Below are 17235 nucleotides of genomic sequence, written 5' to 3' on the forward strand. Positions count from 1 at the left end.
TAAAGCATATTCCTGCCCACTCCTGGATATTCAGTAGAATTTTGTTACTTAAGTCTTTCACTTGACTACTGGATACTATACTTTAACTCTTTAATTAACTTCCAAAACTCTTCATAGCTTGTCCCAGCTTGCTTCTATACCCCTGTTCAGCAAGACTAAGACTCTGGTTATGCTGTATGCTCATAGCACTCAGAAAAGCACATGTATGTTCAATGTTACTTATCATTCTTGTGAGTTATTTCTAACAAAAAAATGGCAAAATGAAAACCATATCTCTTTCAAACTTCCTTTGTGATGTTAACACAGGAAGTCACACTGGTATATCACACAGGCTGATATTGGTTGAGCTGCTGGGACGTTAGGGAAACCGCTTAATATGTAGTGACAAGTATTTTTTCTTTTATTCCATTTTTTTTCCCTTCAAAATTGTTGTGTTCTTCACTGTTAAACTGTAAACTCTTTGAGTTACTTTGAAACCGCTTATCATCTGTAGAGACTCTCCCCCTGCAATAATAATAATTATACAAATAACAGGTAATTATACATGATAATCCTTTGAAGACACTTGCTAAGAGGATGGTATAAGTCAAGTCATAAATCATAAAAGCAGAAAGGAGAAAAGAGAGTAACTTTCCTAAAACAATTCAACCCAAATATGTTAACTTTGTGGTGCGCTTCTGTTGTGATTTAACTCCAGTGGGTAATCAAGCACTATGCAGCCACTCCCTCAGTGAAAACATGAAAGTAAATTCTGTGACTTGAGTTTAATAATTGAAACAAAATAAAATATAACAACAACAATAAGAATAGTAATAATAGTCATAATCGTCTACTACTACTACTAACTGTATTGAAAAGGGGAGAGAGAAAGAGGAGCATAACCCAAGAGAAACAAGTGATGTTCAACAATAATCACCACCCACTGACCAATGCCCAGCCCATCCCTGAGCATTGATTGGTGACTCCCGACCAGCTCCCCCAGTTTATACACTGGGCATGATATTCTACAGTGTGGAATATTCCTTCGGCTGCTTTATGTCAGATGGTTGGTTGGCTTCTTGCTCTCTCCTGGCTTTTTGCGCACCTGCTCTCTGGCAGAGCCCGTGAAACTGAAAAGTCCTTGACTCAGAGCAAGCACTGCTTAGCAACAACTGAAACATCAGTGTGTTATCACCATTATTGTCCAACTAAATTCAAACCACAGCACTGTACCAGCTACTAAGAAGAAAATTAACTCAAAACCAGTAGAAACCAGGACAACTTGGCATTATTATTTGTTGAACTGTAGTTCTTCCTGCTGGATTTCAGCTGCAACACAGCCTATCTTGTAGTACCCAACAAATCAGAGACAATTTATAGCCCATCCTTCCTCTGGCATTTTTCATTCTGCCTCTGACAGCAATTCACTGTAATGTAGGAGTCCTGATCAAGTTTGACCTGCCCTCTACAGTTCGATCCAGCTTTGGCTGAAGTGCTGGGACATTATATGAGTCATGAAAAGCTAAATCCAGAAAATTAATTGGGCATCTAAAATGGGACTATTTTGACTAAGCCCAGAAATGTGATTATAGAAGCTCTTGCTTGGTGGCTGCCTATGCTTTGAGGCTCCAAGAAAATTCTATAGGTTCCTCTATGAACATAAAGATTTCCCAAGTTCCTGCAGTTTTCTTTAACCTGTTTTGACCTACACACTAAGTGGCTATCACTTTCCTAAAACGTATTAACATAAGCACACCGTAAAACTCAATTTAAGCCCCCTTTAGTCTATTTGTTTATTAGCAATTGAATATTTTTACTTAAAAAGAACAATAAAATACAGATAATATCATAATCTACTTCCCATGTTAAAAGATGTCTGTAATATTTTTTTTTCTGTGCTGTTTTAGAATGACAATTACAAGACTTTTAAAAAATGTAATGGGAGCTGTGTAGTGCTGTTAGTGCTATTAGTGATTGTGAATTTGCAAGGTTGGATAACTGATGATATTGCTTTTATTATTATACAGTGCCATAAAAATCAATTGTAATATATACAGAGGACACAATTACTCTCATGTGATCACTTCACTGGTGCATGGGTTTGACAGTTTCTGGAGAAAACATGCTCTGAGCATATCGATAAGACAGATAAATATTATGAATGCAAGCAGAGATGTAAAAAAATACCTCTTCTCCAGGAGTTCCTTGGGATTAAGCTATTTCAGAAACACAACTTAGTTCTCCCTAGGCATTGCAAGATGTCTCGTCATATATTTGTCCAAATACCATCTCTGAATTTTCTGCAGTACATTCAATTTAAATCATGAGGGCTTTGGTCTAGGGGATTGTGTTCAGTTTTTGTTCTGATGAGTATGACCTTGAACAAAACTCCTGGTATTTATCTTATATTTCTTTCTGTCTGTAATCTGAGATACCTCTGAAGTACTTGATTTAAAACGCTGAAGATCCATTTGGCTGAAAAGGAAAAATTTGAATAATTCACATCTATTTTCCAATATTTTTTATTGAAGGAACTGATTTTGTTAATCTTTGGAATGCGATGATTTCCAGAGAAACAACACATACTTGGACACCATGGAGGTTAATTGGTCTCAAATTTTGTTCCTACAATGCATGGACATTGCACTTGGGTTTTTTTTAATCCTCATTACATTTTTTTTGTTAAATTAATAGAAATTTTAGCATCAACATTAATGGAGGATGTCACACTGCTCTGAAACTGGAAGTATTATATATGCGCTGGTGCAGGCAGTTTTGAAAGCTGTGGCTCCCTGCAGGTGGGAAGATCCATGAGCATAACGGGAAATACAAAGGAAATCAAACTGGATAAAGGTTACTCTTCACAGAAGACCCACGATTTAGAATACAAGATGTTAAATCTCAATAATTCTTTATAAAGGGTAAAACTACTCCTAAAGAAAAAGAAGAAAAACAGCCATTTAATGCCCTTTTCTGATTTTGTCAACTTTAAACAGAGGCTTTCTTTGTAAAGCAAAGCAACATTGTGATTTGCTGTAGGCATTTCAAAGGGATTAGTTTCTAAGTGCATGTGAAGGGCAAGAATCTGCATGAAGACACAAAAAGTCTTAATGCTAATCTTGCACTATCAACTTTATAATATTTATTGATTTGAGGTGGAGTCAATTAGCTTTTTGTCAAGTGTAGGAGATGACTGACAGAGAACATCTTGAACATGTCTTACTGTCAGGGATTGCTAGGGAAGAACACATACATTTCATCTGGGCAGGATATGAAATTGAGTTTCTCTTTAATACAGATGATTGCATTTATGATTGACTTTTATTTTTGAGTAGCAGAAATATTTAGAATAGTGGATCATAAAACAAGTGCTTTTAGATTCCTATTTGAGCATGGTTCAGATAAAAAAACCTCTTCCATTATGCTTCAGAGGTAAAAGCATCAAGTGATGGGAACACCAGTGCTATGTTTATGTTCTCCTACTCTTGTCTGTGATCAGAATTAGTGAGAATGCTTTGTTGCTAGCTTTCATAATTACACTGGGTGCTCCTTGATTTCTGAAAACAAAGCTATGATAGATGTTTGGGCATGGCCTAAGATACACTGGTGATATTCTCAGGGAAATTTAGAAGCTCCCTCTGGCACTTTGGCAGACAGGGGTTGGTGCTGGGAACTCTGCATACAGGCTGGCTCTTGTCATTTGGGCTTTCAGGGCTTTTGCCCAGAGTGTGATGCGTGTGTACCTGTGCATACTGACTCTGAACAAACCTTTGCTTTTGCAACTCATGATATATAGAAAATGTGTTGACAATGCAAGGAAGGGCAGAAACCAGCTTTGGATGCACTCTGGAGGTGTAGACTCCCACAGGGAAATTTGGCCCTAAATCTACCACTGGAATTCCTCTCCTGAGGGAACTCGGATCTTCCTCACCCATGTACTTTAGGTGGCCCTAGGGCAGGACAAGTGGAGTTTAAGTATTTAATCCATTCAGATGCCTATAATGATCATCTACTTGGCAGCCAAGGTAGTCCATGATGCAAGGAGAATGGATTGCACTGAAGGTACATAGGTGACATAAACATTTCAAAAAAATGCTTATGCTGCACTAGAGCATTGTTTCTACTTAGATCTACAGGCAGATTGTGTTAGTGCCTGACTACATGAGAGGCAATGCCCTTTTTATGTGTACCTTCTGTAAGCTATGCATTATTGTAGAACTCAAAAAAAAAATAAAGGTAGCTACTAAAATATTTGGGGCAGCAGCAATTAGATAGCATTAAAAATATTTTACCATGTTTTAGCAAGACCGTTGAAGAAGAATTACCTTCACCTTATACAAGTCAGCACCACTAAGTGGAGCAGATACAGTGAGATCTTAGTATGTACACAAGAATAAATGCACAAAATAATGCCAGATTTTTTAAAAAAATGCTTCCAAAAGTCTGTTCCATGGTCTTAAGAGAACTGATTGGAAAGTGGCCCATTGAATTGTTTTGGAGTAGACATCAATATGAATCAGGTGTGTTTTTCTTCTGAACAATAGTACTATAATGGTATTTTACTGCTTTTACTTTTTTTACTATACTGTGTTTTCTTGAATGAAAGGAGGAGTAAAATCCCTGATATAAATTTCTCATTTCTAATTTTTATACTTCTTCCTCCATTTCAGCAATGCATTGTCTTACTGGCTTATTATTTTGCAGAAAAAATTCCCAGAAGTTGTAATAGTCCCTCGAGGCATACAAAGTAATTGGAATTAATTTGCTGCTTATAAGCATTCATTTGGCCTAAGTCTTACAGAACTTGAAAACAGTTGCACTTACCCTGTCAGAAATAATTTGTAGGAAAAACTTCCTATTCTCAGCAGAAAAGTCTCACCCATAACAATTCCTTTAGAAGTGAAAGGAAAGAAGAATTATCATTTTATTTGCTTTGTCATAGCCTTGTCTAATTACTTTCTGAGAGCACAATTCTCCTTTACAGCCTCTGGGAATTTGGAATCCTTTAAGGCTCTGCTGCAATAAGCATATCACATAAATAAATTGAGACTAGTTAAGCACTTCCTGCAAATGTTCTTTTTGTTTTACAGACAGGAATTAATTTGTCTGCCAAAATAAGCAAAAAGTTCTACAGAAGACACAAATGATGGACCCTATATGATTCACAGGAAGGACAGCATGCAGTCCTCTCAGTTTAGATTACACAATGTCAGAAAGGCATGATTCTTCTAATTCACTTATGCTTAAGCCTTCTTATTCAACATCTCTTTGCAATATATTTCTTAAGGAGCAGAAAATTTATTTTTAACTTTCTATTGTAAGCTTTCTGTATTATTAAATTATTCTTTATTGATAATTTTTTTACCAGAAACATCCATATGCCAGCAAAGTTCTCTGTTGTATGTAGAGATACTTAAACCAAGACATGAAAGATGCTGAATACACTGAAGCTCTGCTTCCCTGCTATTCCTAGTATTGGCTTCAGGTGTGTGGGATGGGCTGTCTCTGACAGTGTGCAGTTTTGCCTCGTCTGTGCCTACAGGTTACAATTGTTCTGCATTTCTCAGAAGACCCATAAGAACACAGGGTTTTACAAAAATTCTGTGATGTAACTCAAAAGTATCTTTCTTGCGCTCGACCAAACCCTCCCCGTTCCACGTATTCTGTACATTGCTTAGTTTTCTGATATGCTGCCAATCTTAAGCAACAATGTTAGAGTCTTCATACAGGTATAAAACAATCAGCTGAAAGTGAATGTTTTTAAAAGGGTTTATTATTTAGACGGAAGATTTTCCCAAATCTTCTTTACTATAGTGAATACACTGATATACCAAACATTTATCAGTCCTAAGAGATGTCATTAAAGTGAGGGTAGAGTGTAATGAAGATGTATGACAGAACTCTCATAACATATTCTCAAAATTGTGCATATTTCTGGACAATGTAATTCTTCAGTAGATGAAATTTTTGTACATAGAGGTTGGCTGTCACAATGAAGCTACTGCATTTGGAGACTTAAAGTTTTTCAGGCTGATTGAAGGTCTGCAGCTTGTACTAATTTAGTAATTTAGTGGAATTTGCAGCTCATTGACACACAAGTAGCTGTCAAGCCTGAAATTGTAGGCAGGTGCTAAAATAGTGACATATATGCTGAGTGGTAGATACTGAGGACTGAGTGATCTAAATCATCTACATTGTTTCCATTGCTCAAATTACACACTACATGACAGATATCTAGATAACTCAGTATTTCTAAATTTTATAATTAAAAAGCAAGCCCACTATGTAATTATTACACTGGTAGCTAAACACGACATCTGATAGAAGCTTGTAGTTATAGCTCCATGGTTGGCTGTAACAAGGTAAGAAAGCGATCAACAGTGACTTCTAATATTTTAATATTCATAATTTTTACCTATATGAATCTTCATTTGCTATTAGCAATACTGGTGATACAATCCAGTTTTGAATCCTTAGAGTAACCTAGCATCATGGGTATACGGTACATACTTGTTTCCTTGCATTTTAAAGTAAATGAAATTTACTTTTTGAGGGAAAAATATCACTGCAATGCAAAAGGACTTGTATTCCTAGATACTTTAGGGTACAGACACAGGAAACAGGGAACCTAAATGTCTAGGAAGCAAAAGGTAGCAGATAAAAGGGGATAAATCTGAGGAGCTTGAAAATACGGCAATTTCTGTTCCAACCCTTTTCTAATATGTCTGGATTGCTTGGAGGGTTCCGGGACTTAGTTTTTGTTTGTGAGCTGCTGCTAGGTAAGTAGAATCATGCAAGAGAAAGCTTTATGTCTGCATAGTTTAAGTAGGAAAATGAGTGATAACACCATAGTTTTTCCTATAAAAAGATACCCCTGTGAAGCCTGGGTGGTGTCCCCCAGGATCCTGGACACTCCATCGGCTGGATCGATGACGGAGACAGGAATGGTGATCCTCTCTATCTCCCTCCCTATCTTTATTCTCTCTCTCTGTCTCTCTTTCACACTACCCCTTATTCAAAATCCACCACCATGTACTTAGATATGGGACTTAGAAGATATGGGACCAATCTTCATGCCATGTCTATAAGTCACTAAAACTTTCTAAGTTTTTGAGGACCCTCTGACCTTTCCTGTTTGTTTTCAACTACAGGCACCTATGAATCTCTGTGTATTCTCTTCCCCTTAAGGATGGGATGCCACAATACTCTAGAGGATGTTTCATATTCAATTACAAGATATATATGGATAATCTAAGAATTTAAGAATGTGTGTACACAATGGCATATATGCTTTTGCATGTGGAAATGAGTAATTTTCTATTGAAAACATGTGAAACTCCAAAAATTAGACATTTAAAAATTAGAAATAGAAAAATTCACATATTTCTGTTGTAATAATTTTTTGAATAAAAACCATAGTGATTAAGTGGTTCATGCCTTTTAATTAGTTTTCAAAATATAGGATTTGAAAAAATCTTTCACTTACTTTTAAGTCTGTATCTTTTCCAAGCGTTGTGCATTCTTAGTAAAGAAACTTACTGTAATCCTAAGAGGAAGCTGTGAAAGATTTCAACATGCACACAGTTCCCACTTCATTGAAACAAGTAACATGTCCCTTTCTGGTAGGCTGACAGCCAGGTACTGCTCCCTCTCTGAGCCTGGGTGACTGGCTGAGTGCCACTACATCAGGATATTCTCACCAGTAGTTCAGTCACATAAACCATCATTTATTTAAATGTGACAACCAGCTGAATTCACCCTGTCTTATTCAATACATATTCCAATACTTGGCAAACTATATAAGTTATGTCAAACGTCCCAGTCAAAACAGGTACTGGGATTACAGGGGATGCTATGTGTACTGTCGTAGTATTTTTCTTACGTCCCTCTATGATAAAAAGGACCATAGGGATTCTTCTAGTTAGTGAGATCTATGAGTGAAAATACAAATAATTAAAACAAAAATCTGGCTTGCTTTCAAGATGTGGGAAGTAGGCATAGCCTTTTATTCATACTGCAGAGCAACAACAGGACTCTTGAGATCCCTTTGATAAGAAAAGATGTTAGAAATTTCCATGGATGTGTCCAATTATGAAAAGAGAACTCGCAGAGCAGAAGCTGTTTTTCTCTCTATTTCTATGATAAAGACATTAAATAGAGAGCATTATAGTTCATTAAAATAATCTTATTAACAGTAAAGGATTTTTGATTCTAAACCTTTGTTTTTACTTGCTACAAATCGTAATGAATTAGTGCCTTTTGTAAGAGTTTCCATAACAACTAATTTTTTTACGGTTTTATATGAGTCCTCCACATATTTTTCTAAGTCACATCATCACATTGTTCCTTGACCAGCCACACAATTTTATGCCAGATTTCCTTGTGTTCTGTAAAGGCTCAGTTTGCTGTTACTGCAGTCTTTTATAAACCTGCAATCTATTATAGGCTGAGCCTAAAATTAGGCAATATGCCTCTTCTTTGTTTTAATGAGAGGTGCTGGTCTTAAGTCTAGGGTGAAATTATGAGGCAGCTCGGCTGTAGTCCAGCATGCCTGTTGTCCTCCCTGTGTCTCACTGTGGAGTGATGCACAGGAAATTGCCATCTCAGGTGTATCACCTTCACAGGAGAAAATTGACAGCCAGAACTGACATCTGTCCATCAAGTATAGCATAAATCTCTACACCACTGTTTACATGGGCAGACAGTGATAGGACAATGCTTTTAAACTGAGAGAGGAGAGATTTAGATTAGATGTTAGGAAGAATTTTTTTATTCAGAAGGTGATGAGACAGTAAAACTGTTGCCCAGGGAAGATGGGGATGCCCCAAATCTGGAAGTGCTTGAGGCCACGAGGGTTGGGCTCTAGGTAACCTGATCTAGTGGATGGTATCCCTGCCATGGTGGGAGGTTGAAACTAGGTGATCTTTAGGGTTCATTCCAACACAAATCATTCTGTGATTCTATGATAATTGAATCAGTCACAGTGATGCTATGAAATGGGGTAGTTGACCCACCTCATAGTGTGAAAGTCATATTCATTTATGAACTGTTCTCCTTGGTGTACGTAGTTGATATGCGACCTTTGTGAGTTAATGATAATAAAAGAGAAAATGTACAGATCAGTTATTCTCAACAATGGTTTCTGTAGTAAAATTAACTCATCTTTGGAAATAACCTACCTGAGACAGAAGTAATTTTTTTTCTTGACATATTCACAGAATTCTAGTTGGTTATTGAGATTTAAATTACAGAAATGTCACTTTGTTTCTATCCTGCTACTTATATCTTCAGGTAACATTTGGCTGCTCTATTGTGCACTGAATTAAAGTTTTTTTTTGGAAGTCACTGGCAAAGTTTAAATACGAACCAGTGGGAATAAAGTAATGTTTGCCTCACAAGTTCTCCAACTCTTCCAGTGAAAGAACTTGTGAAAAAAAATTACTTTATACTTTGCTTAAACTTTTCTTGTATTATATTTGACTCATTCATGTTTAGGTAATTGAAATCCCTTATTGTGGCCAACTCATTTTGCTTTGTTACATCTCTATTTTCACAGGAACAATTTACATTTGATAATCTTTTTCTGATTATTTTAGGAAAACTGTCCACTGCAACTTGCATATGTAGTATTTCAAAGGTAACTAAGACACAGTTATACAAATACACCCAGCAATGGTGCTGACATGTAAAAAGCATGCCTTGAAGGCATAGTGTGCCTTTGGAATGTTCCCCCATTTGTTGTATTTGCACAGTTCAGCTGTTGTTCTTGTTTGACCACAAAAATGCAAAGATGTGCTTTGGCGTGGCCCTCTGGTGAATTTCTAGTGATTCTTCACAAAGTTGCCTTGTATCTGCTCCATTAAAATTCTCCTTTTTTATTGTGCATGTGAAACACTTGAGGTTTTTTGCAATCCTATGTTGACAAAACACAAACCAGGTGGGAGACCTCAATTCTTTTCTCAGTGCTACAGGAGGGCTGAGGACCTTGTCTGGAGTCAGTGCTGAGAGGTTTGTGCTGCTTTTGACTTTGTTCTGTCTCCACTGTGGAGAGGCAATGTGTGCTACAGGCTGTTGATATAACAAGTTTTGGGAGCACCTGTGCTTGCTGTTTAAGCCATTTCATGTGCTGAGCAGTGATGTCCTTGCAGTGGAAGGAGGGTCTGTCACAGTGAACTAGCTGGCTTACTTCAGATAGAAGAGATGGAAACAGCTCTTCACAAATTTTTCTGCCACTTTGTTGCTCCTCCAGTGCCACTTTCCCTTCCTTACACTGTGGCCTTTTCTGATGTGTACTCTCTTTTCTCTCTGCTCTGCTTTCTGTCTTCCCTCAGCTTTCTTTTCCCAATATTTCTTCCCCTCCTCCCCACTCCCCAGCACTCAGAGCACTCTAGGAAGCTCTGCAGTAGGCACTTGGCACTCTCATTATGCCCAACAGAGCAGTAATAAACTGTCAACAGTCCAGTTTCTGTGTGCAATGTCCAATCTCCTGTCATATCATGAGTAAAGGACATCTGGAAAGAAAAGCCAAGACGAGAGGCTCTTTGGACAGGAAATCTATGATTTGTATGCTATGAGTGTAGTGCAATCCTTTGTGTAAGCAAGCAGAGTTGTACTTTGGACCATTTCCATGTGTTCAGTGCAGTGCAAGCAGTGGAATGATGAGACAGAAGGGCACTTTACCCACAAAAAAAAGAGACCATAATGTATGAGATATATTTTGCAGTGAACTGTGTAATAGCTGAGAGCATTGAATGGTTTTGGGTGTAGGAGAAAAACACTGCTAGAAATATCAAAACTGTTCAATACAGCAATTTTGAAGTGAAAGACTTCAATTTTCTTGGTCTAAAATCATAGAGATATTTTGGTATCATTCAAAAGGTGGCAAACCAGATGAACCCTTTGTTCTTGGGTGATGCCTGGAAGGGTGGCAGGGGCTGCCATGAGGCTACCCCACCATCCAGAGACTGGCAGCCTACACCACACCTGGGGCCAGGATGGGGAAGTGGGGATGGCAGAGGAAGGTTTAAAACTGCACTATCTGCTGGATGAGCCCTCCCCCACAGGGCAGCTCACAGACCCTGGACCAGAGCTAGCCATAACGCTCCTCAGTGAGCTGAAGGATGATGCTCTGGTGCAGTCCTCTGGTAAGACACATGGAGACCATTTAACTCCCGGAGATGTAGAGGAGACGCTTCTCTACCGAAGAACTGCTCCTCTGCCAGCACTGCAGCCTGGAGGAGAAGCAAGCAGCTGCCCAAGCCAGCAAAGTGGAAGAGCCAGCTAATGCTCTGGACTTCTCCCTGTCCATGGTCTTAGTGCGAAACGTATTTTGTTCCAGATGTAAAATATCTGGGATCAATCCTGTCCTTCTTGAACTGTGGCGATCTCATCATTATTGCCAATTACACTTTGCAGTTACTCATGGATTTTCATCTTATCGTTTTATGAACTGCAACTAATTAATCCTCTCATTCCTCTCAGCTCAACAGACACTATTGAGAATCATCTGCATTTTTGTTTCAAATGAAGAACCACAGCAGAGATTTCAGAAGGCTTGTCAGTGTAATTAGAGGAGTCAAGGTGGTGGAAATTGGTCTCCCATCACTTGGAATCTGGGCATAGCTCTGGCTACGCATCTGTTATTCAGAGGAGTCACACCGTAAAATTAATAGCTGTGAGCTGAAATGAGAATGAGTCTTGTTGTCTTTTGTTTGATGTGTCTCAATTTCTGAAGAGGGTCAGGGCCAACCTATTCCATTGACAGAGAGACACTGTCAGACACTGTCTGCCAGTAAGTTTTTGAGATTTAGTTCAGAGAGACTGTCAGAAGTTGTCCTGCATACTGAAACATTTTTCTTTTCAATTACCTTATTTCTCTGCCATGACACTCTGCTTCCTATCAGGCTTCATGCCGAGACAAGGCTGTTGCTGAATGCTGATTACCTGCTGCTCAGGGAAAATGACATTTTTTTTCTACAGGCATATTTTCCAGTTCTACATGCATGAACCCAGACAGCTTCTCTATGGACTGTGGTCGCAGTCAGTGTACTCTCTGATGTACAAAGGTGCACAACAGAAATGACTATACTTTTTTAAAATATTAGCTAAATCCACAGCTTTAAAATACTTTGGTTTTCATCACTGTTCAATGCATGGTTTCCCCATTGCAACGAACCAGATTTGGGTTTTAAACATCCCAAATAGCCTCATTACCTCAGGAGGAGGTGCCTTGAGTATATCCTGGCTGACCTCCAGTAGGGCGGCAGGGCCAGAAAACTGAAAGACCAGAGCACTGCCTGCTCAGCAGATCAAATAAGCGGTACTCACAGCTAAACCCAATTAGACCAGACCAATGAAACCAACCTGTTAAACAAACTGTAAGGGAGAGTGATTTTCTAGAAGGTACACTATTAGGCTCTACTTATTTTTCAGTCGGTCCCTGTGCAGTTCAGCAGAATGGGAGCTAATTTTGTTTTGCTTCTTTCAAGTATCAGCTCCCTACTTAGAGCAATGCCCAGCAATACTGTCTGTCCAATCTCAGACGTTTCCACCCTGTGGCTTTTGCCCTGATCCACCCTCGGTCTGCCCCCTGGGAATTGGGGATGGGGTTTTTTTGAGACCCTCTCTTCATCAATCATCATTTTCCTCAGAGTACAGGGGATACATATTCAACCAGTTCTTGACTGTACTTTTGCAGTTTAGGCCAAGGTACAAGTGTTCTCTAAACAAAATAGGCCTACTTTGACAAGAGAGTAAACATTTCTACTGGAATTCAGGGGTAGAATTGGTATGGGGAGCATGGAATGGGGGGATACCATGGGGTTGGGGAATGTTACTATGCAAAGGGTAAAGGAATAAATGCTGCTGCTTCTAAATCTACTTTTACTATATAACTACTTATAAAGCTTATAAAAATTAGGAAAAACAAAAAAAACAGATGGAACTTAAGACATCATTGCCAAAAGAAGAAAACCTAATTTTCAAAATTTTACAGTTTTTCAGAAGTTGGGAAATTTTTCCTTTGATATTTTCTGCAGCTTTACAAAGGAACATTGCATAAATGAACTCTGGAGACTTTTATTTCTGCGTTCAGATTCTAGCAAGCACAACCCATGAGACTGATGCCAAAAAGGAACTATGGTAATTCCATGCAGAGCATGATTTGCATTATGCAGGACTGAACATTTTCCAGTTATTTCTGCAGCATGGCAGTGTATTTGTGCGAGGTAGACTCTTACTCTAAGTGGGATAGCCAAAACCCAGCTGCTCTGAAAAGCCATGTTTGCATACATCTCTCCTGTAATGCATCCAGCCCTGGGGTCCCCAGCACAGGAAGAACATTGACCTGTTGGAAAGAGTCCACAGAAGGGTCAACAAGTTTATTAGGGAGATGGAGCACCTCTCCTATGAGGAAAGGCTAAGAGAATTGTGATTGTTCAGCCTGGAAAAGAGGCGGCTTTGGGGTGATCTAATTGTGGCCTTCCAGCACCCAAAAGGAGCCTACAAGAAAGAGGGAGAGAGATTATTTACAAGGGCGTGTAGTGACAAGACAAGGGGGAAAGGCTTCAAACTGAGAGTAGGTTTAGGTTAGATATTAGAAAAAAATTCTCAACTCTGTGGGTGGTGAGACAGAGAAACAGGTTACCCTAGAAAGTTGTGGATGCCCCATCCCTGTAAGTGTTTAAGGCCAGGTTGGATGGGGCTCTGAGCAACCTGGTCTAGTGAAAGGTATCCCTGTTCATGTGGTGGGGTGTTGGAACTGGATGATCTTAAGGTCCCTTCCAACCCAAACCCTTTTATGATTTGATAATAAAGTCTTGTTCAAATTATGGACGGTATTGAATGAGGTTAAGATGTGTGGTCTCGAATGATAGGAAGGAATTGATTAAAGTATCACAATAAAAAGAAGTGTAGGTTGAAGATTATGAATTTTTAATTTTCTTCCTTTTTTTTTTTTGCAAGATTTTACATAGGAATAGCAATAGACTAAGGGGAATGGGTTTCAAAAAAAAACAACACACCCATGCGGCTGGCAGGCAGAGAATTTTTTGGATAAATATGAAACTGGCAAACTTAAAAATCAAAAAGATATCATATCAGAAGTGAAAATGTGTTTATGAAGGCATAATTCAAGAATGAAAAGAAAGTGGAGGTGCATAGTAGTGATCAGATAGTAAGAGATGAATAAGTAGAAAAGATTCTATTAGAAACAAAAGAGAAGCAAAGGAAGTACTGGGCTGTTTTAAAAAGAAAAGAATAGATAAGTAGGGAAGCAAAGATTGTTGAAGAATTCAATTTTTTCTTTGCTTCAGTCTTCACAAAAATTTAAGACAATTGAATAATTTTAATTAAATAGTTATAGAGGGGAGATAAGTTCACAAGAAGCTGAAGAGCAGACTCAAGTATATTTAGCTAATGGAGATGTACTAAAATTTCTTGGCAAAGCAATATTAAAAAGCATCTTATAAGGGAATTAAAAGAAGCAGCCAATGTAGTTTGTGAAGCACTAGCACTTATCTGGAGATTTAACAGAGGACAAGGAAAGTCTTGGAAGACTGGAAAAGAATCAACATCATGCATTTTTAAAAGGCAGAAGGTCTATATATTTCTGGCTTTTTTTCTGAACTTTGATAACTGAAAAAATTCTGCTCATGTTATTAATTTTGATTTGCAAGATGATAAAATGGGTTTATTGAGAACAGAGCATAATAAAACAGTCTAATTTCCTGACAAGGTGTCTGGCTTGGTGAACTAGAAATGGGTGACTATGGACCCTGACTTAACTTGTGGAGTTTTTGGCACTGTCTTCCAGGACGTTCTCAAAAAAGGCACTCTTAAAAGCAGACAGTACATGTAAAAAGGTAGTCACCAAAACTTACAATCACTGTATGAAGGTACATAGCTCTCAAAGAGAAATTGTGAATTTTTGTCAATCTGGGAAGGTATTTCAAATATGGAAAGATCTGTCAAAAGATTTTGCAATTTTGAATATATCCAGGTTTTATTAGAGTTACAGCTGACAAGGTGTTGGGAAAAAGCTATCAGCTCTGGGAAATATTCACTGAGTTTGTGACTTTTCTGAACTCTGAAAAAAGAGTAAATTGTTATCATGCCACCTGCACGAGGTGTTCTTACCCAGTTAAATTGCCTCGTTATCCTTATATGTGCATTACATTTCTAAAATATCACAGTTAGATCTAGAGGCCACTGAATAATTTCAGTAGTAAAACTTGTACTTTTTTTTTCCCCCGAGAGAATGAAACACAGATTCTTTCATATCCAGTAAAACTTAATTTATCCAAAAGGTCACTGCCCATGAATATAGTCTCCAATCCATGACATTTGCATATCAATCAATCTGAACTGAGTTTTGTCCTAGTTGTTTTTGGCTAAATAAACTTCTTTTTCCTTGTGGTCAATGATTCCTTATAGCATGGTTTTAATGGACTGTTCATCAAATGAAAACCTATTTCGTATGGGCTTTCTGTTGGGTTTTATTTAATTTTTTTTTTAATCCAACCACCTTACTTTTAAATATATTATTGAGATAATGGAAACAGTCTTTCTACCTCTTTAGCATTCTGTTAGGTAGTTTGAAACAGCTCATAGCATTAATATGTATGAGGATGTGATAGTATAACCCTGGCTGGAAGCCAGGTACCCACCAAAGCTGTTCTTTCATTCCCCTCCTCGCCTGGACAGGGGAGGGAAAATATAATGAAAGGATTGTGGGGCAAGTTAAGGACAGGGAGAAATCACTCAGCAGTTGCTGTCACAGGTGAAACTGTCTCAGCCTGGGGAAATTGACTTAAATTTATTACCAATCAAATCAGAGCATGATAATGAGAAATAAACCCATCTTCCCACCACCCCTCCCTCCTTCCCGGGCTTAACTTCATTCCTGATTTTCTCTACCTCCTCTCACCCTGAGGGGCACAGGAGGATAGGCAATGGGGGCTGTGGTCAGTTCATCATATGTTGTCTCTGCAGCTCCTTCCTCCTCAGGGGGAGGACTCCACACTTTTCCCCTGCTCCAGGGTGTGGTCCCTCCCATGGAGGACAGTCCTCCATGAACTTTTTCAGTGTGAGTCCCTCCCATGGGCTGCAGTTCTTCACAAACTGCTTCATTGTGGATCCCTTCTACCTGGTGCAGTCCTTCAGGAGCGCACTGATACCTGGTGGGTCCCTCATAGTGTCACAAGTCCTGCAGCAAAGCTGTTCCAGTCTGGGTTCCTCTCTCCACAGGGCCACAAGTCCCACCAGGAGCCTGATCCAGCATGGGCTTTCTGCGGGAACACAGTCTCCTTTGGATATCCACTTGCTCTGGTGTGGGGTCCTCCACGGGTTGTAGGTGGATCTCTGCTCCACTGTGGACCTCCACTCCACTGTGGACCTCCACAGGCTGCAGGGGGACAGCCTGACTCACCATAGTCTTCACCACAGACTGCAGGGGAATCTTCGCTCTGGTGCCTGAAGCACCTCCTCCCCTTCCTTCTTCACTGACCTTGGTGTCTGCAGAGCTGTTCCTCTCACATGTTCTCACTCCTCTCTTCAGCTGCAATTGCACAGTTTTGTTCCCCCACTTCTTAACTCTCTTATCCCATAGGTGCTACCACCGTTGCTGATAGGCTCAGCCTTTTCCAGCAGTGGGGTTGGTTTGGAGCCGGCTGTCATTGACCCCATGGGAAAAGGGGAAAGCTTCTACCAGCGTCTCACAGAATCCACACCTGGAGCTCCCGTGGTGCTGAAACGTGGCCATGCAAACATAATGCATAGGCCTGCAGATGCCTTATTCAAGAACAGATATTCATCTTAGAGATGAAAGTGAAAGGTAGTGCAAGTAGGATGCTAATTTCACTTCATGTTGGTTTTCCAGAATGCATTCCCAGTAACTGTAAATCTCAGTGAAATAAAACTGCTCATTTTTCCTGGAGTTGAGGACTAGAAAAGTATAAGGGCTTCAGGTCCAAGGCATTTCATTGGTTGGTTTACCTGGAAATAAAAGATCAGAAAGCTTCCAGTCTCTCAGCTATTTATTACCTTGCCAAGTACATTGGCAGGAAAGAAGGTGGAGTACAAAAGATATCTGGAAAGCACTTTTTTTGCTGGTAACCTGCCTGACTTCTAACCTTGAAGTTAATCAAAGTTGACAGTTCTCCATAAGGTACTTTGATTTAAGAAACATACAGCTGTAGAATATCTAATTGAAATTTTTCGAAACCGTGGTAACTGCCAAGGAACATAGAAAATCTCATT

The sequence above is a fragment of the Pseudopipra pipra genome, chromosome 1 (genome assembly GCF_036250125.1).
Source record: "Pseudopipra pipra isolate bDixPip1 chromosome 1, bDixPip1.hap1, whole genome shotgun sequence".
NCBI lineage: Eukaryota > Metazoa > Chordata > Aves > Passeriformes > Pipridae > Pseudopipra > Pseudopipra pipra.